General features: G+C 43.9%; 1 protein-coding gene across 1 annotated transcript in view; it reads left to right on the top strand.

Annotated features, from left to right (window-relative positions):
* Nucleotides 1–25847, top strand: part of EFHC2 (EF-hand domain containing 2) — a 204268-nt gene that overhangs the window by 49874 nt on the left and 128547 nt on the right. The window lies entirely within an intron of this gene.

Raw genomic sequence — 25847 nt, 5'->3', positions numbered from 1 at the left:
AGGACTGGCTGCGTAAGTTCTGTGCCTGGAGTAGAGGTCAGGTCAATTTGGAAAATGTTTGTATGGAATTTTTTTGTATGTATGGAAAATTTTGAGGATTTTTTCCCCCTAGGGAACCATCCATGGCCCCACCTCCCTCCGTACTTCCCTTAACATGCTGTACGTGAATTTCTATCACCTAGCCTCCCAGTGGGAGGAAGAATCAAAACATTCGAATGGCTGGTGAAGGAAGGGAAAGGGAACCTACCCACCGTATTTTGGGGTAAACACCAGCCTGGATAGACTGTTCTTTGTTCAAGACTGAACAAAGAAAGCCAATGAAGTTCCTGAAAGACTGCAACATAAATGGAGAACATAGTATTTAAGAGGCAGAGGAAGAAAAATATTTTCTGTAGGAAAATGCACACTTTTGATAACAGTTTGCTTTGTGCTTTCGATGGAGTGCAAAGAAGTCACAGAACAAAGTAAGCAGTTAAAGCAAACGCTGTGAAGTGAAAGCTGGAGGGAGAAAACAGAGCAAGGGGAATACATTTAAAACACTGCTGACCGAGACTCTGGGCAGAAAGGCAACAGGAGCTCGCGGAGGAAGGAAGAAATGTGAGGAAAGTCAGAAATGCATTATATGTAGTGAAGAAAACAGTGGCGCCTGTTGAAAATGAGATGAATGATGGAAAAGGGAAACCTGAGAAACTCTCCCAAAATGCAGAGTAGAGGGTCGGCTGTAAGAGGACCAAGAACAGGGGTCTCGAGTTCAAGCACCACGTTGGACAGAGAGATTACTTAAAAATAAAATCTTAAAAAGAAAGAAAAAAAAAGGCACCAAGATCGATAATGAAAGGCCAGACAGATACAGACAATTGTTCCTAAAGAATGAGAAGCTAGGTTAAAAGCAGCCAAATCAATTAAGCACACCGTAAGAAATAACAAAAACCAACCCGACCTTCTCGACTATAAAAAGACACAGAATCTGAGGACTGAATGTTTACCATGTACCAGAGAAAATAAAAAAGGGACCAATAATTTGATATATTGGGGCAAGTTTTCTGTTACTTTCAAGGATAAGGCAAATTACCAAGAATCCTGACCAGAGAAAGTAGTTAAATCCCCAAAGAAGTTGACCTCAGAATTTTCTGCAAGATTAATATACCAGAAGACAACAAAGGAATAGCTATATTTTAGGGGAAAATGTTTATGACCCAGAAATTCCAGACCCAGCCGAGGTATTACTCATTAGTGAAAGTAGCAGAAAGATGTTCTCAGGTATGTAATTTCTCATAAATATGCCATTCCCATACTTTTCCTGAGGAAGTTGCTGGAAGATGCACTCTAGCCAACTGTAAAACAAATTAAACAGTTTAACCATTGGGAAGTCATGAAATAAAAGGATTTGTGATGAGCAATGGAAAAAAAACCGTATAATTATAAAATATAAAGTTCGAAGCTTTATGTAACCATTTTAAATGTTTATTGGAAGATAAAATAGTAACAAACAATAATGAAACGAATCCCAGTACAATATAGGGCTATACATACATTTCTCTATTTTTGCGACTTTAAGCAGACCATTAGCTTTTAGAGTTAATACTTCAACTGAAAATTCTTTAAAAATTAAAAATAATAATACAGTAAAATAAAGTCAGTCAAAAGGAAGAAAAAAAAGCTTATCTTTATATCCTCTTTCTCTAGGACCTGTACTTGTTTGTTCTTTAGCTTTGCTTAAAAAACATGCTTAGCTAGCTTATAAAAAAACCTAGGTTTTCTAGGTTTCTAGCTAGGTTATAAAAAAATAAAATAAAATAAAATAAAATGAAAAAATAAAATAAAATAAAATAAAAATAATTTTACATAGCCCTGTTGATCACAATTACCTTAAAGGGAAAACCGTAACAAAACAGTAGATTCTAGGTAGTAGAAATACCATGTACTTCTTACTGTTCATGTTTTTGTAATATGTATTAATTTTTAGAGTAGGAAAGTAAACTTCATGAAAATAGAAAATCCTACAGATATAATGCAGAGTTACCATTACAGGCAAATTTATGCTATCAAATACCTTGTCCTTTCCCTCCCCTCCCCCAAATTAAGACTAAACTGAGCATTTAACTTAAGGCATTAAGAAAAGCAAAATAAAACAGATCATCTGAGAGCTAAAGGCAAAAACTTCATAAACTTAAAAAGCAGGATTTTATAAATCAGTACACAGAATAGATACGAATAAAAACTCTAAGAGCCGATTCTTTAAAAGAAACAACCGAATCAACAAACTTCTAGCTTGTTTGCTCGGGATGGCAAACGAAGATACACCAAATAATGTATTTCAATCACAAATTTGGAGCGAGTGAAATGTCTAGCTTAGGCCAATTAGGAGGTGAAGTGAATATCCTGGTAGATGTTAATGAGCAAAACTGACTCAAGCAATTGGCCAATAAGAATGGTAATAATATCAGAGAAAAGCGGAGAATACCCCGCGTGTTTAAGTGACCGTCTCTAACTATTTTACCCCGCTTCATGCTCCGTAGTGGTCTCAAAAGTTCTATCATCGGGTACTAATTTGGAAGTCAGATACGAATACAGACCAACTGAAAAAACAGACCCTCCCCACCCCCGTCTCCCAAGACCAAGTGGGCAGTTTGTTCCTTCTGAGCTTTAAAGGTGGAAGGAGGGCCTTTCTAAAATTGAACAGAAACAAGATATTGACACGCAGTAAGACAAGTGCCAAGGTTCAGGGAGCCCGTTAATGGGCCCGAGAGGCCCTGTGACTCTGAGCTGACCGATGGCCCAGGGACCACTAACGGCAAATTGAATTTCTAGATCACCGGTTGCTTCCGTGGCTCTCTGAAGCCTCTAGAATGTGCGAGGAGACACCAATTTTGAAGTGCCATGCAAATGTAGGAATTCCAATCATTCTTTGAGGCTCAATGGAATATCGATCACCGGAAAGCTATTTACAGAGTGCTCCAAAATTTTGTACATCTGCATCACAAGGTTTCGTCTTATTTTTACCCAGTAGCATGAATAGATGAGGTGTTCTTTACTACATTCATGCAGTAAGTAAAGGAAGATTGTGATTTTTTTAATTTAGACCACTTTGGATGTACTGCACTCAGAAAAAAAACTACACTGTCCACTCCCATTCCTGAAGAAATAAAGCTGAATTATGGCAAGGCGCTCTCCCGCGTGTTAGAAACACTGCAGAGCATAGTCTATGCACTTGCCATAAAAACGCAGAGGGAGAGGAACAGATAAGAAAAGTATTTTCTCCGTATAAAAAGGAGATGCTTCTTTTTTGGAGAGGAAAATTAATTGTGTGTATATGTATTTCCTCTCTCTTTTGTGCAACGTGTACTTACAAATACAATTGTTCATTCACACCCATTTTTGAAATGCCCACTTGGTAATGTCACTTTGCCAAGACCGATCAATGACATTTTGTGTTTTGTTCTCCATGGATCTTAGGTAGCTAGAAAGGGAAACGAAAACGGGTGTGAGGAGCAGAGAGAAGTACACGATGTGGTAAGGGGACTGCAATGGCGAAGAGTGTGACGGAGGTGTTTCCCACGCTTGCGGTCCCAAAGAACTTGAGCTTGCTGAATTGTTATCTCGAATGAATCAAACTGATCTAGAGGTAACCTAGAGAAAGAGAACACCCTCTTGGGGACGTGTGGCTCACATCAGCGTATCAAAGGACATGTGAGATCCCCAAAGGAAAAGTGTGGAACTTTGTTATAACTCAGTATTTCCCCCAAGATGTGTGTCCATGGAACCTTCTTTTCTGCAACCCTTTATAAAAAGCTCAGGGCTCCTGTGGGTTGAGGGACACACTCTGTGCCGTGTCTCTTTACAGTGTGCATTAAATGGGGGAACAAAAAAAACCTTGCCTCAAAACACTGGCTTCGTGTTGGAAGGCTTTTCGGTCTTGAAAAGATAATCAACTTGCACCTTTGACACTGGACTTCTTTTGTCCTCCTAAAGAAAAGTAAAGCTCTTAACAGCTTTCTTACACTTCCGCTTCCTTCTTCTCAAAAACTGGATCCGCAGCAAAGAGGGAAAAGAAAAATCTATGATACATTCAGGGTTATTTACAGAAACATGAACTCTCAAGGTCCTGGCAGGGTTCGACCCTCTCTATTTAAGTCTCTTACTCCGGAGGACGTGGAACAGAATGGAAACAGAATATCGCCGCCCGTCAATTCTTTTGCCTCGCCTTTTAAAGAGCACGCTAGAGATAGTGGTTTATTTCTCTGTGCTCTCCCTACGATCTGTCCCCCGCCCCCCCCCTCCTGCACAAAACACTGTCACTTAACTCCCAGGTGTCAGTGACGTCACTTATCCCATCCAGGGAGACAGTAACTCCCACGTTAAGTCTTTGCTGAGGGCCTGCACTGTTCCAGATACTGTTCTAACAAAGGGTGTATGTACAAGGTGTGTGTTCATCGGGCGTGACGAATGGCAAGCTTCTAAACCTAGTGGGGAGGAGAACCAATGAACGCACAGGCAGACTAACAACACAATCCAGCCTGCGCCAAGTGGTATGATGACAGCCAAACAGTAAGCCAGGGAGTTTTTTCCTCCCAGGTGAGGGGAGCATTATGTATTTGGTGGTCAGGGAGGGCTTCCCTGTGGAGGAGACTTCTGAGCCGAGAACCAGAGGGGGAGCCAGCGGATTTTTCTGGGATCCAGATAAAAGGACACACGGGAACCCAGAGAAGTCTAGCGAACGCTGGGCCCGTTTTCATCAAGTCGGTTTTTGAGAACAAGAGAAATTTTCCGTCTTTAAAACGGATGGCACTCCTTGGGGCGCCTGGGTGGCTCCGTCTGTTAAACATCCGACTCTTGATTCCAGCTCAGGTCACGGTGTCACGGGATGTGGGGCTGGAAGCCCCACGTCGGGCTCTGCGCCGACTTGGGACTGTTTGGGACTCTCTCCCTCTCCCTCTGCCCCTCCCCAACTTGCTCGCACTCAAAAATAAACAAACATTAAAAAAATAAAGTAAAACGGCCCTTCTCATCCGATAATGGGACTCTTGGATTTAGGTGTGTGTTTTGGCTGGCAGAACTAAGTTTCAGAACTCCAATATTTTCCTAAAATGGGAGTTCCTGCAAATTTCTCCGGGAGGACGGCTGTTTGCCAAGTGGGAAGCTAAAGCTCCTGTGTTTCTGTCCTCCAGGAAAACAGTATTTCTGAGTGGTATACAGTTGGGCCTTGTTAACAGAGCAACCCGAATAGCAGTTGCTATTCATATACTGGTTCCGTGAAGAGATTTGGAATCACACACGCTTTGGGAGTTCAGATGCAAAACTCATCTCGGCGCTGTTCCAAGATTCAACCGACCTGGCTCCCGTCGTGGCTCGAAGTGCCTCCACGGAGAGCCCGCTGGTCACCCCCCCCAGCCCGTTCTGCCTATTCATGGGCTAATTTTTACCTAAATCCATGGCCTTTGAGATGAAATGCTAGTGTCGGCTTATCTTTAGAAACAAGAGACTGCAAGTCGCAGTCACTGAGTGATGAATTTAACGACAAACCGTACGGGTTAGAGAATTCCTGTAACAACAACTACGTTTTGGGAACCCACAGAACAAATCACCGGGCTCCCTTTGAAACTCCCACATTCCTTTTTTGTTTGTTCTGTTTTTCAAAGGCCGGTAGGAGGGTGACTTTATGCAGCAACCAAAGCCCCAGGATGCAGAGAACAGGCAGTTGGATTTAGCCAACTTGTACCCTATGGAACGCTTTCTTTTCTTACTGTCCGTCCTGGCACAACTTGGCCGGGAGGAAAAACCCTGGTAAACCACATCGAGGGTAGTTCCCCCTACCCATCCTGCCATTCTGCACCCCATCCTACCAGTCACAGGGAGAAGTCTTACGAAGAGGTTTTGAAGAAAACAGTCCGCCACGGTCTGTTTTTTTTTTTTTCTGTTCTAGTGGGCTTCTGGAACACGTCTTGACCTCGAGACGCAGGCAGAGTTCACATCAAGTCTGTGCTGTCAGGCCGCTGGTCTCCCTCTTCTGGAAGACGCCTGACCACTCCCTCCTTGCTTAAATATTGTAGATGTAGTTGGTGTTCTCACGCAAGGTGGCCAAGATTTGGGTGAGCGGCTGACCCTTGATTCTGGCGATCTCTCGAACCGTGTACAGGGCCAGGCCCGGGTGGGCATACTGGCAAAGGCTTTTGGGAATCCCCCGAGGCAGGAAATAGGGAGCATCCGTTTCCACGACGATTCTGTCCAGTGGGATATGCATCAGGGCATCCCGGGTCTCCCAGGCCGAAGAGTAAGTCAGGACGGCTGTGAAACCCACAGACATGTTAGGGAAGTACTTCAAGAGGGGCTCAACGAGCAGGTAACTGCCAGTGAAGCAGTGCCTATGGATCTTGTAGTCAGGAGGCACGTATCGTTTCATGATGGCCAGCAGGTCTTGGTCAGCCTCCCGGCAGTGGATCACCAGGGGCTTGTTCAGGGACACGGCCAGCTGCAGCTGCCTCTCAAATACCTTCTGCTGCTGCTGGACAGGGGTGGTGCACTTGGACGAGTAATCCAGACCCACTTCTCCGAGCGCCACGGCCCTGGGGTGTCGTAAGGCCTGCAGGATGTTTCTCTCCTGACTCTCGTTGTAGTAGCGTGCGAAATGGGGGTGACAGCCGAAGGCCCCCCAGACCAGATCCTCCTTCAGGAGATCTCCCCACATGCCGTCCTTCAGTGTGCGAGGATCACAGAAATCAGAGATGCAGCCCTGAAATTCCTTCGGGAAGGACTGGCTATACGTTTCCGTGAACTTCTTAAAGGACCCTTGGAAAGACATCTTGGAGAAGAGCAAGTCCAAGTGACAGTGGGTGTCGATGAAACCCAGGCTTCCCTTCCACTGGCTCCCTGGCGGGGAACCAGCTGCATAGCCTGCACAAGAATGTGATGGTATCCCCGCCTGGACGGTCATCCTCTCCTGGCTCGCCGCTGAGCTTCTGGGGAAGCGAACCAAGTGGAAATTCAGGGCCGGATCTTCTCCTGACGGCTTCCAGTCTAGGGGCCAGTTCGGCGAGCACACTTCTGACGTGGGGGCGTAACCGCCGAAGCCTCCCCAGTTCTTCACGGCCTGGGGGACGTTGCTGCTGTTGCCCGTGGGGGCGTAGTGGGAAGCCTGGAGGATGTTGCCGTGGTAGCCGGCGTAGTCGAGAGGAGGACCCATGTACACGGGAGGCCGGTACATGACCGGGTTAGCGGCGAAGGATGAAGGCTGCGGGGCTCTGGCGACACCCAGGGAGACTGGCGTCTGAGAGAGTCCCATTGCGGCCAGCTCATCCATAGACAAGAGACTGGGCGGAGAGGGGCGCTCGGCCACCGTATCCCTTTCTTTATACTGCTGGAATTCTGGATAAGAGTTACATCTGTCTAGATACTGGAGGCCTGGGGAGCCCTTTGCGAAAACGACCACTATCTGGTTGTCCGGGGGCTTCTTGCTGGGTTTCTCCGGAGGACTGATGATCACTTTCCTGTCACCCGAACTGTTGACCTCTATCAGCATCTTCTCCTTCTCTCTAACCACTGGGGCCAACGCTTGCATTTCCCGAGGAGCAGAGAAGGTGACAACCCTGGCGGTTTCTCCCCCGGTTTCGGGATGCTCGCTTGTGCTCGGTTTTGCACCCCGGGAGGGCTGTCCTTTTGGTATGAATTTTCCCAGGATGCCCTGGAGAGCCTTCATGTAATTGGAAGAAGAGGTCGGGTCGTGCAACATCGCACTCTTTACCTTGACCTTGTTTGAGTCCGCGGCCTCCCTGTGTTGTCCCTCAGCTCTGGCTGCAGGTTCAGAGTCTGAGGAGCTCTGGATAGGGATCCTACCCCCAAGGCGGCGGGCATCCTCTAGAGAAGCCATTTCTCCCAGAAGGGGTTTAACAGCGTGCCGATGGGTTGGGGCTAAGGGGATTCCGCCAACCAAAGGAGCCCCGAACGCTCCCTGCAATCAGTCTTTAAAGGCTGCACCCACACCTGCAATGGCGGCACGGTGGGGAGGAACTTCCCTGGCAGGACGCGCTCCGGGAAAAACCGCAACTCAAAGGCTCCGCAAGTCCTTTTTCTGTGTTCTCAGGCACTTGCGGGGCGCTGGCCTCTCCAGAACGTGAGGCGTCGTTACGAGGTGGCCGGCTAGACGGGACACGTCAGCGGGCTCCCAGGGGCCCCTGCATTTACCGGGGGGGCCCTACCTGAGTGCCGCTCTGGCCTCTTTGGGGCCTTGCCCGATTCTTTCAGCAACCCGTCACAGTTTGCCGTGTCCAGGGAGGACCAAGTTCCGCGATGGCTTTGGATTCCAAGGCGCCGTGGCAAATGGCGACAACCGCAGGTTTCGCAAAAGCCCCGGCGTGGCGTCGGGGCCGCGTGGCGCGCTTCCGAGATTACTGCGCACTTTCGTTTTCGCTACTTCCGGGCGTGGGCATAGAAGCGCTTCCGGGGTCGTAGAGCTCTTCTATTAGGTTTGGAGCGCGAGATGTCAAAACCCTCGAAAAGACCGCAAGGGGCTCCAGGGACCACACAGAGGTGTGTCTGAGCCGGACCCGGGGCCCAGAGGTCCAGGCCGCCAAAGGTGTGGCTAGGTTCGAACCCAGCACCGGAGCGGACGCGGAGGCTCCCCGCATCCAGTAGCCTCGGCCACCGGAAGCACTCACCCCCCCCCAACAAGGCTCCCCCCACCCACTAGCCTCGGCCCCCGGAAGTACTGACCCTCCCCAGTGAGGCTCCCCCCACTAGCCTCGGCCCCCGGAAGTACCCTCCCCAACGAGGCTCCCCCCACCCACTAGCCTCGGCCCCCGGAAGTACCCTCCCCAACGAGGCTCCCCCCACCCACTAGCCTCGGCCCCCGGAAGTACTCACCCCCCCAACGAGGCCCCCCCACCCACTAGCCTCGGCCCCCGGAAGTACTCACCCCCCCAACGAGGCCCCCCCACTAGCCTTGGCCCCCGGAAGTACTCCTCACCCCTCCCCCAACAAGCTGCCGGTCTTCCACCACCGCCTTGTGTAAGTTGTCCCCCGTCCCCAGTTGACTCTTCCGCCGTGCTGCCCAGCTAGGGTTCTGCAGGAACTACCACCATGGCTTGCTGTTTGTCTCCCCTCCCCCACCCTCCCCCACCCCCGCCGTTCTTTTCGGAAAAACATAGTTTTTAAAACATGTTTAAGTATACGTGCTTTAAAAAAGCATAGTCGTAATTATGGTATGTTACCATTTTCAGTTCTGTGGTTTTTTTCCGCTCAACGTTTCTGCGTATCTGAAGTATTTTCTTTCCTGCTGTACAATTTTTGAAAACTTCATACTAGTGCCTTCGTAATATTCCACAGAGTACATAGATGTGCCATGATTTACCGAACCCTTCCCTTTCTGTTAATTTTTTACGTTCCCTCGGGCTAGTTTTTTTTTCTATATAAAAAAAAAACAAAACAACCCGCTGCAAAGAACATCTCTGCACATATGTTTCTCCATATTTTGGTTTGTTTCTTTGGGCTACATGCCCAGAAATGGAGTTCCTGAGAAGTATAGGAATTTAAACATGGCTCCTCATAGCGCCCCATTGTCCTAGAAGCATAGTAGTAGTTTAAAATCCCATCTGTGATGAAAAATCCCACCAGGTCCATTTAATAGGAGAAACAAAACCGCTGCCTGTGATTTTTAATCCGCTCTTAGCTGACGATTTCTTAGCGGAAACATTTTTCTTTTATGTAGTGACCCTCTGGTAAACTTGAAGCTCTCTTTTCATTTCTTCTTACAGGGTCTTTTAAAAGTTAATTAAAACATATCTTTATAAATTAAACTCCTATTAGAGTTTTTTGCTTAGCATGTTTTTTATTTACATTTTAGTCCGTTGAAGTGATCACTTGTGTTTTTATAGTCAAGTTCTGGTTTTTTTCTTTCATAATTTTCTTTTTCTCCTAAGCCTAGAACGGTCATCCTCCCTTTCAAGGCTTTGACACGCACACGTATATTTGGGGGACGGGTAAAGGGTGTTGATTTGCTATATTTAAGCTGATAACCCGTCTGGTATATATTTTGGGTTATAATTTGTTTCAGGATGGGATGTACCTTGATGCTATTCCAAGTTAGGACTTTTTTCACCTATTGATATGTGACTGCCTCTTCACGTTTTAAATTTCTACATGTAATAGAGTTTATTTCCAGACCATTTTTGTTTTTCACATCATTCTGTTTCTTACTACTGTGGTGGTATGCTATTTTGATAATTGAAGCATTGTATTATAGTAATGTATAAAATCTGGGAGGGTTAGCTCCCCTACATTACCTTTAATTTTTATAATTTTCTTTAATAGGCAGACTTGTTTATTTCATCAGGTGGACGTAGAATTATTTTTTTTTTTTCAAATTCTTCCAAAGCACCAGTGAACCTGAACTATGTTATTTCAGTCTGCTTACCCAGAATATGCCCCACCTGTTAGTCAAGTTCGCCTGTATTTTCTAGCAAGTGTTTTTAGAGTTTCATCTGGGTCCCAGAGTTTTCATGACAACTATTTTTAAGTGTTTGGTTATTTTTTATTCTATTGTGAACATAACTATTCCCTCCCACTATATTTTCAGCTGGTTATTGCTGGCACATAAGAATAGTTTTGATTCAGTTGTGGTTATACTGAAATCCTTTCTTTATAGTTTCTCAGCTTTTGCTTATGCCATTATTGTATCAGCCTGTAATACTTTTTTTGTCTCTTTCTTGTGAATATTTTTATTTCATACCTTCTTACGTTGCCCAGAACTCCTCAAAACGGTATTCAATAACGTTGCCAGGAGGGGCAATTTTGTTCTGTTCCTGCTTGTAGTAGATGCATGGTTTCCTTAACTATAGTGCTGGATATTTAGGCTGTTGTTTTAGAGCAGATGCTTTTCAATCTTATTAAGGAATTACTCTTGGATTTGAAGGTGTATGTGGTAAAGGGGGGGCCTGGGTGACTCGGTCGGTTATAAATTGTAAGCAGTAAGAGTAATAATTGAAATAATAATAGCACCCGGACCTGCCCCCATTTTGACTGATTTCTAGCTGGATAAAGATAGCAGGATTCATCAGAGGGCAGTCTTCTTTCTTCAAAGTATTGTCTCTTTGACAGTAATGACAATAAAGACAATAATTATGGGGCGCCTGGGTGGCTCAGTCCGTTAAGTGTCTTGATTTTGGCTGCGGTCATGATCTCACAACAGTGGGTTCGAGCCCCGTGTCGGGCTCTGTGCTAACAGCTGGGATCCGAGCCTCCCTCTCTCTCTCTGCCCCTCCCCTGCTCACGCTCTCTCTCTGTCTCTCTTAAAAACAAACATTAAAAAAATAAATAAATACAAATGTATGTGGTTGGAAACAGCATGAGATCATTACGTATTTGTCAACGTCTTTGCATCTGTGAGGAGAATGCTGCCTTTTGTGCAGGTGGGCGTATGATGGTTACAGGCTATTGAATTGTTGGCTTGTATTTTAAATCTCAAATCGTGAAATTGTCTGAGGCGGTTCTCAACCTTGGCTTGCACACTCCAGTCACCCCGGGGAGCTTTAAAAATCAGTGATGCTTGGGTCCACTCTGAAGGTTCTGATTTCATACGTGCCTTGGTGTGGATGTGGCCCGAGCATCAGGAATTTAAAAGGCTCTGCAGGGGATTCTCCGGGGGAGGGGGATGAGGACTAGGGCTCCATAGTTTACTTTTAAATGTTATGTCTATCAGGCATTAGAATCCACTTCGTGGCTTTCCATCTTTTTTTGGTATCGGAGCGAGTTCCATAATGTGGCAGTTTTCTCGTCCGTGAAAAGTTTGAAAGAACCCGATAGTAAATCATCCCCATCGGAGCCTTTTGTAGAGACAGTTCTTGGGTAATTTTTTCCACTGCTTACTCGGTTATTAGTTTATTCATTGTAGTTTGATAATTCACAGTTATTACAAAAATCACTTATTTAACTGTGGTTTTAAAATTTGTTTTCGTCAAAGCTTGCATGATTTATTATGTTAAGATTATTTATGTCTTGCAATTTATTACATTTCTGTGTCCTGCGGTAACTCACTTCTGACTTCATACTTTCTTATCTTTGCTAGACTCTTACCTGTGTATTAAAGAAAGTCTTGGATTTGTTTATTACAGTTGTTTTTCTGCTTTCAAATTCTCCTATTTATGCTTTTATCCTTTTTGCTTTCTACTTGTTTTCCTTATAACAGATTTTCCCACTTTCAGAAATTTTTGCTCAATTTATTGCTCACTGAGTCAAAACTCTTGGCTGCATTTCAGAATTACTTGGGAGAGCTTTAGGAAGAAATACGAACGCCCCTCTTACCTGATGTGATGTGGGTGGCGAGTGAGCCGGCAGGAAAGACTTCTTGAGACGTTTTATGTGCAAAAAGGTGTTTTTATGAAAGCTCGGGGACAGGACCCTGAGTCCGGAAGATCTGCACTGGGACAGGGAGGAACAATTGATTATATACTTTTTTAAGTGGGGAGGGGCAGAGATAAAGGAAGTTTCCCAAAGGGTTTTCATAGTATAGAAGACTTACCGCATCCTGGAGGTCTGGCTATTGTTAAGTTAAGGTTGCTTTTTGCCTGTAGCAAAGCATTAACATCAAGGCCATGGTGAGTTCCTTGAGGAATGTTGCTCTGCCTGTATTTGTCCGCAGGCTGCAGATTGTAAAGAAATTTAATTTTATCTACCTTTCTTTTGCCTTTGTTCTCATCATTACCTGCCCCCATAATTCTTTAAAAAAAATTTTTTTTCTTTTTAATCCTTATGCATTTGGGGAGGGGGGAGGGGGGAGGGACAGAGCGAGAGGGAGACACAGAATCTGAAGCAGGCTTTAGGCCCCGAGCTGTCAGCGCAGAGCCCAAGGCAGGGCTGGAACTCACGAACTGGGAGATCATGACCTGAGCTGAAGTAGGACATTTAACAGACTGAGCCACCCAGGAACCCCTTTTAAGTTTTTTTAAACGTTTTTATTTATTTTTGAGAGACAGAGAGAAAGAGCACAAGCTGGGGAGAGGGAGGGACAGAGAGAGAAGGAAACAGAATGTGAAGCAGGCCCCAGGCTCTGAGCTGTCAGTGCAGAGCCTGAAGTCAGGCTCGAACTCATGAACTGGGGGATCATGACCTGAACTGAAGTCGGACGCCTGACTGAGCCACCCAGGGGCTCCCCCCCCCCCCAACACCCCACATGATTCTGATTCACTGGGCCTGGGCTTTGTTTTCTTCCTTTTCTTTTCCCTTTCTTCTTCATTTTTTTTCTCCTTTCTTTGTCTCTTTCATTCTTTCATTCTTCCTCCCTCCCTCTTTCCCTTTCTTTCTCTTTTCTTTCTCTCTTTCTCTTCCTCTCTTTCTCTCTCTCTCTCTCTCTCTCTCTCTCTCACTTTCTTTTTTCTTGGCTCCTAAAGCAGAGCCAAGCCTGAAGATAGCTGAGTTAGAACAATGAACCGAGTAAGCCCTCTTTAACTCTAAATTCTCTTAGGTAATAATCTAAATCCAGTAATTCACCCAAGATTATCGCTTTACCAAAATTTTATAGGTTTGTACATCTTTAATTCTGTACTCATGTTTTGTATTTTCACGTTTACTTTTAATTACAATACAATAATTATTAGTGAGAATTTTTGTTTATAGTTACATAATAACATTTCTGGTTGTATTGCTTTGTGATTAATGACTGGAACTTGTATAATTTATGTGTTTTCAATTTATTAGAATTTTTTGTGAATTAGCCTGTGTAGGGGAGGAAAAATCATTTTCCCTTTACCCTTGTAGGTGCTTGGCTAAGATGCCCCTATGATGAAAGACAGATTAACAAGAGAAATACAAGCAGAAGTTTAATAACCTGTATACCTCCTGTATACATGGGAGAGACCCAAGAAAACTTGAGGAACTCCCACAAATGGCCAAAGCCATCACCTTAAAATACTATCTCCAGCTAAAGACAAAAGAGGTTATTGGGAGTGGGGGAGCTACTTATGGGGGGGTGGGGGGACTAGGAAAAGCCTAGTAAACAAGGGTAGGGTTGTTATGCAGATTTAAGTCACTGCCTTCTCCATTGATAAGAGTTTCTAGAGGTATTTGGTCATCCCTCTTCTTGGTACAGTGAGGGAGACACCCTTGGAAATGGAGATTTCCCTTATACATGTAAATGGCTTCGTACGAAAGGGTCACTTTTGAGGCGCCATGGCTTCCTGGCTTCCTCTGTGAGTGTCCCACTCTCGATTTAGGTTCAGGTCATGATCTCACGGTCTGTGGGTTCGAATCTTGCGTCGGGCTCCGGGCTGATGGTGCAGAGGCTGCTTGGGATTCTGTCTCACTCCCTCTCTCTCTGCCCCCCTCCCCTCTCTCTCTCTCAAAATAAATAAATAAAAACCTTAGGGGCACCTGAGTGGCTCAGATGGTTCAGCATCTCACTCTTGGTTTCGACTCAGGTCCTGATCTCACGGTTTTCTGGGTTCAAGCCCTGCATCGGGCTCTGTGCTGATAGCACAGATCCTGCGTGGGATTCTCTGTCTCCCCCCCCCCCCCCCCCCCGTCTCTCTGCCCCTCCTCTACTTGCGCTGTTTCTGTCTCTCTCAAAATAAACAAACTTTTATTTAAAAAAAAAAAAAAAACACCTTAGAAACAAAAACCAAAACGGTCACTTTTACTTGGATTTCAGAGCTTCTCCTAGGTCAGCTGTTTCTTAAAAAGAATCAGTTCGAGGTAACTCTTATGCCAAAGAAGAGTATTTTGGGATGTCACGTTCTGCTCCCCTTCGCGTGATAAATTTCTAGAACTGTACAATTGTCACGAATAGGGGAGCCATCCTCTATATGCGATAGAAACTCTCCTATGGTTTATTTTCTTAATTCTAGGACTCTGTATTCATAAAAGAAATCACTGACTTAACAGCTTTTTCAGGGAGGATCAACAACACCACGTTAAATGTACAGAAATTTGGGGGCGCCTGGGTGGCTCAGTCGGTTGAGCGTCCGACTTCAGCTCAGGTCATGATCTCACTCTCCGTGAGTTCGAGCCTTGCGTCGGACTCAGTGCTGGCAGCTCAGAGCCTGGAGCCCGCTTCAGATTCTGTGTCTTCCCCTCTCTGCCCCTCCCCTGCTCATGCTCTGTCTCTCTCTGTCTCAAAAGAAAATAAAAACATTTAAAAAAATTAAAATGTACAGAAATTTGTATTGTCTACCCACTTGTAATTGTATGCATTGATCCTTAGTGGTCACATATACTTTCTTCTTTAGAACCTAAACATTTATTTTTTTTTAATTTTTTTTTTTTCAACGTTTATTTATTTTTTTGGGACAGAGAGAGACAGAGCGTGAACGGGGGAGGGGCAGAGAGAGAGGGAGACACAGAATCGGAAACAGGCTCCAGGCTCTGAGCCATCAGCCCAGAGCCCGACGCGGGGCTCGAACTCACGGACCGCGAGATCGTGACCTGGCTGAAGTTGGACGCTTAACCGACTGCGCCACCCAGGCGCCCCTAGAACCTAAACATTTCAAACTTACATTAGTGATGCTGATCTCTCTATAGAATGTTGAGCCTCATTGTATATTACTGGACTTTCACGTCTGTCCCGACAGCATCTCTAGAAAATCCGGCTGTAAATTTTGGACACTTAGCTATTTAGTTTCTGAGAAATACAGACTTGATGACTCATGCATCGGTCGCACCACCCTCACCATCTTTAAACAATTCTCAGATTTATTCAGGGAGATTTTGCTTTTCGCTTTTGTCTCAGGATTGCATTGCCTAGCCCGTGATGGACAGTCTTCTGCACACAATTATTTCATGTGTCAGACAGTAATCATTTTGAAAACAATTTAAAGTGGAAATTAGGAATCCAAATCGATGTTAAACTCCAGCTCTTCGGGACACGCATGCAAAGTGAATAGCTCAACTGACATGAAAATAGGATTAACTCCTTCCCCACAAGGCTACATTCACACCTTCCATCAAACTGACGGCTTCCAGTTTCTTTTGCCTTTATAATTGTAAGACGATGCTAATTTCAGGAATACTAACCAATTAAAAATGTTCCTTTATAATGAAGAAATCCCACGCTCTCTATTATTTAAAGCTAATTGATTTCAGATTTTATATCCTGTAGGCTAGCCTCAAATGTTCAAATTGCCTCGGGGATCGGGCAGGTAACCTTGTATAACACAGTAGGGCTGGCAGAAGCCTGCTGCGGAGCTAAAGATCACATGTCCCTGCCGAATGATATTTACATCCCATTTTCAAGACAGTTACAGCCATTTACCCATTTACATCCTCTAGGACCTTATTTATCTAATCTTTGTGGGACGTCATCAATTATGATGAAAGCTTGTATCATAATTACGTGTCTCTTTGGATCCTCTGGTACCTCAGGTTCCTTTGTGATGAAGTCTTTTATCTTTGTGAGATCGCTTTTGGTCTATCTGGTGTCTCTTCCCTTGTATTCTACTTTGCTACAGGTGACATTTTTCTCTCTTCCTTTTCTGTCTTTCTGTCTCTACCACTCTGACTTGCTCCCTACCTTTTGTAGGGGAGGAAAATAGGACGGGTCTAGATTCTCAGCTGAGATCCCGCCGTAATAAAAAAGACGAACGGGAGGAAAACAAACAGAAGCTTAATAAAATGTATACGTGGGAGAGACCCAGGAAGACTGAGTAACTCCCCCAAAAGCCCCAAGCCACCACCTTTTTTTTTAATTTTTTAAATTTTTTTAATTTTTTTAACGTTTATTTATTTTTGAGACAGAAAGAGACAGAACATGAACAGGGGAGGGGCAGAGAGAAAGGGAGACACAGAATCTGAAACAGGCTCCAGGCTCTGAGCTGTCAGCACAGAGCCCGACGCGGGGCTCCAACCCATGAACTGGGAGATCATGACTTGAGCTGAAGTCGGATGCTTAACTGACAGAGCCACCCGGGCATGCCTAGAATTTACCGCTTTAGTATGTCAACCTCAATTCAGTGTCCAACATCTTTTTTTTTTTTAACTTTCTTTTTAATTTAAATTCACGTTAGATAACATCCTGTGTAGTTTTGGCTTCAGGAGTAGAACCCAGTGATTCATCTCTTAAATATGATACCCAGTGCTCATCTCCAAAAATGCCCTCCTTGATTCCCATCACCCACTTAACCCATTCCCCCCATGCCCTCCAGCAACCCTCAGTTTGTTCTCTGTATTTAAGAGTCTTTTATGGTTTGCCTCTCTGCTTTTATCTTAATTTTCCTTCCCTTCCCTCATGTTCATCTGTTGTGTTTCTTAAATCCTACATATGAGTGAAATCATAGGATCTCTCTCTCTGACTTGTTTCACTTAGCATAATACTCTCCATTTCCATCCATGTTGTTGCAAATGGCAAGATTTCATTCCTTTTCATTGCTGAGTAGTATTCTCTCTCTCTCTCTCTCTCTCTCTCCCTCCCTCCCTCCCTCCCTCCCTCCCTCTATCTCTCTCCCTCCCTCTCTCCCTCTCTCTCTTTCCTCCTCTCTCTCTCTCTATGTATATATACGTATATATATACGCATATGTATACATATGTACATATATATGTACGTATATATACATATACGTATATGTATATACACACACATCACTTCTTTCCCTATTTTTCAGTCGATGGACATTTAGGCTCTTTCCATAATTTGGCTATAGTTGATAGCACTGCTATAAACATTGGGGTGTGTGTACCACTTTGAATCAGCATTTTTGTATCTTTTGGATAAATTCCTAGTAGTGCCATTGCCGGGTCATAGGGTAGTTCTATTTTTAATTTTTTTGAGGAACCTCCGCACTGTTTTCCAGAGCGGCTGCACCAGCTTGCGTTGCCACCAACAATGCAAAAGAGATCCACGTTCTCTGCATCCTCGCCAACATCTGTCGTTGCCTGAGTTGTTCGTGTTGGCCATTCTGACAGGTGTGGGGTGGTATCTCAGTGTGGTTTTGATTTGTATTTCCCTGATGAGGAGTGATGAGCATCTTTTCATGTGTCTGTTGGCCATCTGGATGTCTTCTTTAGAAAAGTGCCTATTCATGTCTTCTGCCCATTTCTTCACCGGATAATTTGTTTTTCAGGTGTTGAGTTTGGTAAGTTCTTCATAGATTTTGGATACTAACCCTTTATCTGATATGTCATTTGCAAATAGCTTCTCCCATTCTGTTGATGTATGTATCTGTTTTTGTGCCAATACCATACTGTCTTGGTGATTACAGCTTTTTGTTGTCTGATTGCTGAGGCTAGGACTTGCCGTACTATGTTGAACAGTGGTGAGAGTGGGCATCCCTGTCATGTTCCTGACGTCATGGGAAAGCCCTCAGTTTTTCCCCATTGGGGATGATAGTATCTGTGGGCCTTTTATACATGGCTTGTACGATGTTAATATATGTTCCTTCTATCCCGACTGTCTTGAGGGTTTTTATTAAGAAAGGATGCTGTATTTTGTCAAATGCTTTTTTTGCACCGATTGACAGGATCGTATGGTTCTATCCTTTCTTCTGTTAATGTGATGTATCACGTTGATTGATGTGCGAATATTGAACCAGCCCTGCAGCCCAGGAATGAATCCCACTTGATCACGATGAATAATTATTTTAATATACTGTTGAATTCAATTTGCCAGTATCTTGTTGAGAATTTTTGCATCCATGTTCGTCGGAGATATTGGCCTGGAATTTTTCTTTATACTGGAGTCTTTATCTGGTTTTGGACTCAAGGTAATGCTGGCTTCATAGAAATGAGTTTGGAAGCTTTCCTTCCATTTCTATTCTTTGGAACAGTTTGAGAAGAATAGTTATTAACTCTTCATTAAATTGTCTGGTAGACTTCCCCTGGGAAGCCATCTGGCCCAGGACTCTTATTTTTGGGGAGATTTTTGATAACTGATTCAATTTCTTTCCTGGTTATGGGCCTGTTCAAATTTTCTATTTCTTCCCATTTGAGTGATGGTAGTGTGTGACAGTCTAGGGATTTGTCCATTTCTTCCAGATTGTCCAGTTTGTTAGCATATCATTTTTCATAGGATTCTCTTATAATTGTTTGTATTTCTGGGGTATTCGTTGTGATCTCTCTTCTTTTGTTCGGGATTTTGTCTATTTGGGCCCTTTCTCTTTTCTTTTTGATAAATCTGGCTAGGGGCTTATCAATTTTGTTTATTCTTTCAAAACACCAGCTCTTAGTTTCATTGATCTGTTCTGCTGTTTTTAATTATTTTCAAAGTTTGTTTATTTTTGAGAAAGAGAGAGAGCATGAGCTGGGGAGGGGCAGAGAGAGAGGGAGACACAGAATCTGAAGCAGGATCCAGGCTCGGAGCTGTCAGCACAGAGCCTGACAAGGGGCTCATACCTACGAACAGTGAGATCATGACCTGAGCCGAAGTCAAATGCCTAATCGACTGAGCCACCCAAGTGCTCCTTCACTGATCTGTTTTACTGTATTTTTGGATTCTGTATCATTTATTCCTGTTCCAACCTTTATTATTTCCCTTCTTCTGCTGGCTTTGGGCTTTATTTGCTGTTCCTTTTCTAGCTCCTTTAGGTGCAAGTTTGTGTTGTGTATCTGGGACCTTTCTTGCTTCTTGAGATAGGCCTGAATTGCAATGTATTTTCCTCTTAGGACTGCCTTTGCTACATCCCAAAGGGTATGGACTGTCGTGTTTTCATTTTCATTTGTTTCCTTGTATTTTTAAAATTTCTTCTTTAGTTTCCTCGTTAACCCGTTCATTCTTTAGTAGGATGTTCTGTAACCTCCATGTATTTGAGGGCTTTCCAAATTTTTTCTTGTGGTTGACTTCAAGTTTCATAGTGTTGTGATCTGAAAATATGCATGGTATGATCTCTGTCTTTTTGTACCTGTCGAGGGCTGTTTTGTGATACAATATGGGGTCTATTCTGGAGAATGTTCCATGTGCACTCAAGAAGAATGTGCATTCTGCTGCTTTAGGATGAAATGTTCTGAATATATCTGTTAAGTCCATCTGGTCCAATGTGTCATTCAGAGCCGTTGTTTCCTTGTTGATTTTCTGCTTAGATGATGTGTCCATTGCTCTAAGTGGAGTATTAAAGTCTCCTACAATTATGGTATTATTATCAATAACTTTGCTTATGTTTGTGATTGATTTATCTATTTGGGTGTTTTAAGTTGAGGGCATAAATGTTTACAATTGGTAGTTCTTCTTGATGGATAGACCCCTTAATTATGATATAATGCCCTTTTGCATTTCTTGTTACAGTCTTTGTGTTAAAGTCTCGTTTGTCTGATATAAGTATGGCTACTCCAGCTTTCTTTTGCTGTCCATTATCATGATAGATGGTTCTCTATCCCCTCACTTTCAATCTGCAGGTGTCCTCAGATCTAAAATGAGTCTCTTATAGCAACATATAGATGGATCTTATTTTTTTTTTACATTCTGATAACCTACGTCTTCTGAGTGGGGCATTTAGTCCATTTACATTCAGAGTGATTATGAAAGATTTGAATTTAGTGCCATTGTGTTCTCTGTAGATTTCTTGTTGGTGTTGATGTTCTCTGGTCCTTTGTAGTCTTTGCTGCTTTCCACTGAGAAAGACCCCTTCGAATTTCTTACGGGGCTGGTTTAGTGGTCATTATTAACTCCTTTAGTTTTTGTTTGGGAAAATCTTTTATTCTGAATGACGGCCTTGCTGGATAAAGGATTCGTGGCTGCATATTTTTCCTATTCAGCACGTTGAATATTTCCTGCTACTCCCTTCTAGCCTGCCAAGTTCCACGGGACAGGTCTGCTACTAACTTTATGTGTCCACCCTTGTAGGTTAAGGACCTTTTGTCTCTAACTCCTTTCAGAATTCTCTCTTTATCTTTGTATTTTGCCAGTTTCACTATAATGTGTCATCATGTTGATCTGTTTTTGCGGATTTTGACAGGAGTTACCTGTGCCCTTTGGACTTAGATGCCTGTTTTCCTTCCCCAGATTAGGGACGTTCTCAGCTATAATTTGTTCACATAAACCTTCTGCCCCTTTTTCTCGCTCTTCTTCTGGGACTCCTCGGATACAGATAGTGTTTTGTTTCATGGAATCACTTAGTTCTCTAATACTCCCCTTGTGATCTAATAATTTCCTTTCCCTCTTTTTTTCCAGCTTCATTATTTTCCATGATTTTATCTTCTGTTTCACCTATTCCCTCTTCTGCTTCTTCCATCCTCACTGTCACTGTATCTAGTTTATTTTGCCTCTAAGTTATAGTATTTTTTTAATTCATCGTGACTAGTTCTTAGGTCTTTGACCTCTGCAGCAAGGGTTTCTCTGGTGTCTTCTTTGCTTTTTTCAGGCCCAGCTATTAGTCTTATGACTGTTACTCCAAATTCTTATTCAGGTATCTTGTTTGTATCTGTTTTCAACAATTCTCTGGCTGTGATTTCTTCTTGACCTTTCTTTTGGGGAGAATTCCCGTCTTGTTGTCTTGGCTAAGTTTTCGTCTTTTGCGTGTCGTAAAGGCTCATTATGTGTCCTGCACCTGTGAGTACCACCGTATTAAAAAGAGGTCCTGCACAGTCCACGGTCTGGGACTCCAGGAAGTGTTTCTGATGTATGTTGTGTGCATTCTGTCGTGGCGTTTTTGGCTGCTCTTTCCCACTGTTCGGTCCTCTGCAGACCTCCTCCTTGCTCGTAGTGGTGGTGGTTGGACCTTTAACCAGGTGTGCTTTGATTTGTTTGTTGAAGTAACCCTCGAATAGAAAAAAAGAAAAAAAAAAAAAGGTATGTGTGTATGGAGCCTGATCCCATAAAAAGAGAAAAAAAGAAAGAGGAGGAAAGAAAACAAAAGAGAATCAAATACCTCTAGGGCTAATTCCAGAGAAAGAGAAAGAGAAATAAAGAAGAAAGAGAAAACATGGAGACAGAATAGGATAAAAAAATATATATATGTATATAATGAGAATTGACAAAGACCAAATCAGAAACTATGAGCCTGGTTTCAAAAGAAAAAAAAGAGGGAAGAAAGAAAAAGAACGAGTCGTCTGTTGGTTCTTGGGGGGTGGTGGCTGTGCTGGTCTGGAGGAGAGGTCGGCAGTGTTGGGTCAGCCAGTGTCACCCCAGTAAATAAGCAGTTACCAGGCCCGGAAGGGCTGGGTTTGGCGTAAGCCTGTCCCACCTCCACTGGGGGGCGCTGTGCTGCTTCCTGAAGTCCTACGATGTTGGTGTTGTGGGGAAAAATGGCGTCACCCCAGTCTCTTCTCCCCGGACTGGGTGTCTCACACCATGGTGTTCAGGTAGCCGTCACAAAATAGGGAGGGCAGCCAGCAGGCACCGTGTCACAGTTCTCCTGTGCCTTCCATTTGGCTCTCGGCTGGGTTTCAGAACCCCTGAGATACGGGACCCCGTTCTGGTTTAGAACCACTCTGCCCTGCTGATGAAAGGCCTTTGGCTGGCATCTGCAGGGCCTTCTGTCCTTGGGGAGGCAATGAACCCTCTTCCCAGGGTACTCCAGGAAGGGGAATGTTCTCTCCCAGTGTGCCCCAGAGATGTCTACACCACACTATGCACTCTGGGGCCAGCTCCCTCCTCCCCAGAAGTGTGCACCTCAGCTCCTCTCCAGAGAAAGTCCTGCACTTTCAAAGCCTCTGAGTTTCAGCTCCAAAGGCTGTTTGCAAAACATAACTGGCACTCTCTGTACTTCTTCCCCAGTCTGTGGTCTGGAGAGGTTTTCCTCTTGTGCTAACTCAGTGCCCAACCCCTCTCTCTTTCGCTACCTTATGTCTGTCCACAGAAAGGGTTCTTTCCCCTCCATAGCTCCACCGTTTTCTCTCCCTCAAGTCACATACTCACAGCTCAATCCTGCCAGTCTGTCTCCCTCCAACTGTAGAGAGCCTTCTGCCCCTCTGCAGATCTGTTTCCTGGGTATTCCAACTGGTCTGACCTCAATACAGCTGTGTTTCAGGGGCACAGATGGAAAATCCCCGTCCCCCTCATTCTCCCCCATCTTAACTGCCCCTCAATGTCCAACATCTTTGTTTTGAAGTAAAATTGACATAACATAAAACTAACCATTAACCATCTTATTTTTATTATTTTTCTAAATGTTTATTTTTTATATTTGTATAAAATTATATAGTATATTTTATATATTTTATATTTATAGAATAAATATATTTTATAAACATATTTATAATATATAAAAATATAAATATAATAAATATATATTTATATAAATATAAATATATTTATAAAATAAATAAATTTTATATATTTTATATTCATATAACAAATAATAAATTATATAATAAATAATAAATAAAAATTTATATATACTTATATATAATATATATTATATAATATATATTATATATATTATATAATATAAAATTATATATATAAAATAAATATTTATAAAATACTTATTTTATATTTCTTAATGTTTATTTTTGAGAGGGAGAGTGTGTGCGTGCAGGGGTAAGGGAGGGACAGAGAGAGGGGGACAGAGGATCTGAAGCAGGCTCTGTGTTGACAGCAGAGAAGCCTGATGCAGGGCTTGAACCCACGAACCGCGAGATCATGACCTGAGCTGAAGATGGGTGCTTATGGGGCGCCTGGGTGGCGCAGTTGGTTAAGCGTCCGACTTCAGCCAGGTCACGATCTCGCGGTCCGTGAGTTCGAGCCCCGCGTCAGGCTCTGGGCTGATGGCTCAGAGCCTGGAGCCTGTTTCCGATTCTGTGTCTCCCTCTCTCTCTGCCCCTCCCCCATTCATGCTCTGTCTCTCGCTGTCCCAAAAATAAATAAACGTTGAAAAAAAAAAAAATTTGAAGATGGGTGCTTAGCTGACTGAGCCACCCACACGCCCTAACCATTAGCCCATTTAAAGGGTGCAATTTAGTGCCATCTAGTATATTTACAGTGTTGCATAACCGTCACTTCTAATTCCAAGACATTTGCATCACCCCAGAAGGAAACCCTATACCCGTCCAACAGCATCTTACCAGAAATGTTCAATCAACACAAATATGACCGTATTCTAGAAGTGAGTTTAGCTAACCTTCTAACTGGAGGCAGGCCAGGTGAATTTTCCAGGAAAGCAGTTGAACATAGGACCATTCTGGAATGGAGCCAAAGGTGCCATTTTGAAAGGTTGGAGATCTCCAGGTACGCTAGATTTCTAGAACTTGTTCCAGTAAAGACAGTGCCTCGGCAATACTTGCAAAGGATCCATTCATTTTGAATAGAATCACTTAACTCACTACAGTTCCTCTCTAACATCCTTTACGGTAATGAACAAAGTGTCTCGTGTTGGTCAAAGATAAGCTACTGAGACATTTTGTCAGCCACTTCTGAAGTGTGGGCTTCTGATAAAAATTTGCTAAACTCTCCCGGAACATATATTCCTAATTAGAGTAACTGACCACCTTTAGAAGGGTAGATTGCACCTAACAGACTCAGTCGTACATATCATATTGTCCATGTTGGATTACCACACTGTCACATCATATACACAATTAACTTGAGACCGGAGGGAATATTAAAATTGAGCTCTCAAGGAGCACGTGTCCCAGGGCAAGCTTGCAATGGTAGCCTGAATCTCCTGGCCCCTCAGTTGTCCTCAGTAACCACGTCTTCCTCCGTGTGTGATCAGGTTGCCACGTTGAGAGTGATTCCAAGGGTTAAACATACGTATTGTTCGTACAACATGGCACCTGAGCCTAATAAGGAAGGTATTTCAATGGGCCTTCAGCTGAAGAGGCAGTCATTTGTCTGCTTCATCATGGAAGAAAAATGGGCTGTGTTATACTTACCGAGAGGCCCAGTGTTCCAGAATGGTTAAGGAATTTTCAAGAGCATTTTTGACGATCTCTGATTTTTACAGTAAGTACTATAGAATCCACCTCTCCCACCTGAGTCCCTCTCCAGCACTCCCCTCCCCACGTTGTAGCAGGACGCTCGCACAGAAAGTCGTGACACTGAGGCTTTTCTTTCCAGGAAGCAATTTTGATCTTGCCGGCATGGGCTCAGAGGGTTTGTGCCTGAAAGACTGAGCCCCGAATGCCGCGTGGTGTAGCATTTTATGCGTTTTCTACTTCTTTGTCTCCATATATGGGTAACATGTAGACATACAGTCTGATTGGCGGGGGCGGGGGGAGGGTCTCACGTTACAGGGTCATGAGGGATGTCATGTACAGACATACAGAGTCGTGAGGAATGTCACGTACGCACATAGCCAGGTTGCCTTCCCTTATCTTGAGGTCTTTTCTCACCACATTCCTTAGGGAGGGGACCCCCGCACCAACACATACACAGTGTAAGATGAGACTGGTTGGCATTGAGCTAGGCTCTTTGAAGTTCCTGGAGAAGTTTAAGGTGGGATCTCCGGTGCGCTGTAAGAATTTCACATCTTCCTATTGAAAGAATATTCAGAAAAAATATTAGTTTGCCTGCATAGTAGTCCCCCCAGCCTTGCCCGTAGGGTACGTGTTCCAAGACCCCCAGTGGATGCCTGAAACCACAGTTAGCACTCAACCATATGTAGTGGGTTTTTTTTTTCCGTGTACACACGTGACATACCTATGATAAAGTTTAATTTGTAAATTAAGCACCGTAAGAGATTAACAACAATAAGTAATAATGGAACCATTTTAACAATATACTGTAATAAGTTACACGAACGCAGGCTCTCAAAATACCTCATCGTGCTGTACTCGCCCTACTTACGATGATGCGAGATGGTAAGACGCGCGAGATGAGATGAAGTGAGGTGGGCGATGTAGGCATCGTGATGCGGTGGTGGGCTCCCGTCGACCTGAGCACGGGGCGGAAGGAGGATCATCTACCTCTGGACCCAACTGACCGCGGGCCACTGAAACTGCAGAAAGCGAAGCCATGGATACGGTGTGGGGGTCGGGGGTGGGGGGGGGGGACTACTGTAAC

Source organism: Lynx rufus, unplaced genomic scaffold (genome assembly GCF_022079265.1).
Source record: "Lynx rufus isolate CCGP_SWC_20201006 ecotype Redwood Valley unplaced genomic scaffold, mLynRuf1.p SCAF_14, whole genome shotgun sequence".
Taxonomy (NCBI): Eukaryota; Metazoa; Chordata; class Mammalia; order Carnivora; family Felidae; genus Lynx; species Lynx rufus.
This window is presented reverse-complemented; position numbering and strand designations above follow the sequence as displayed.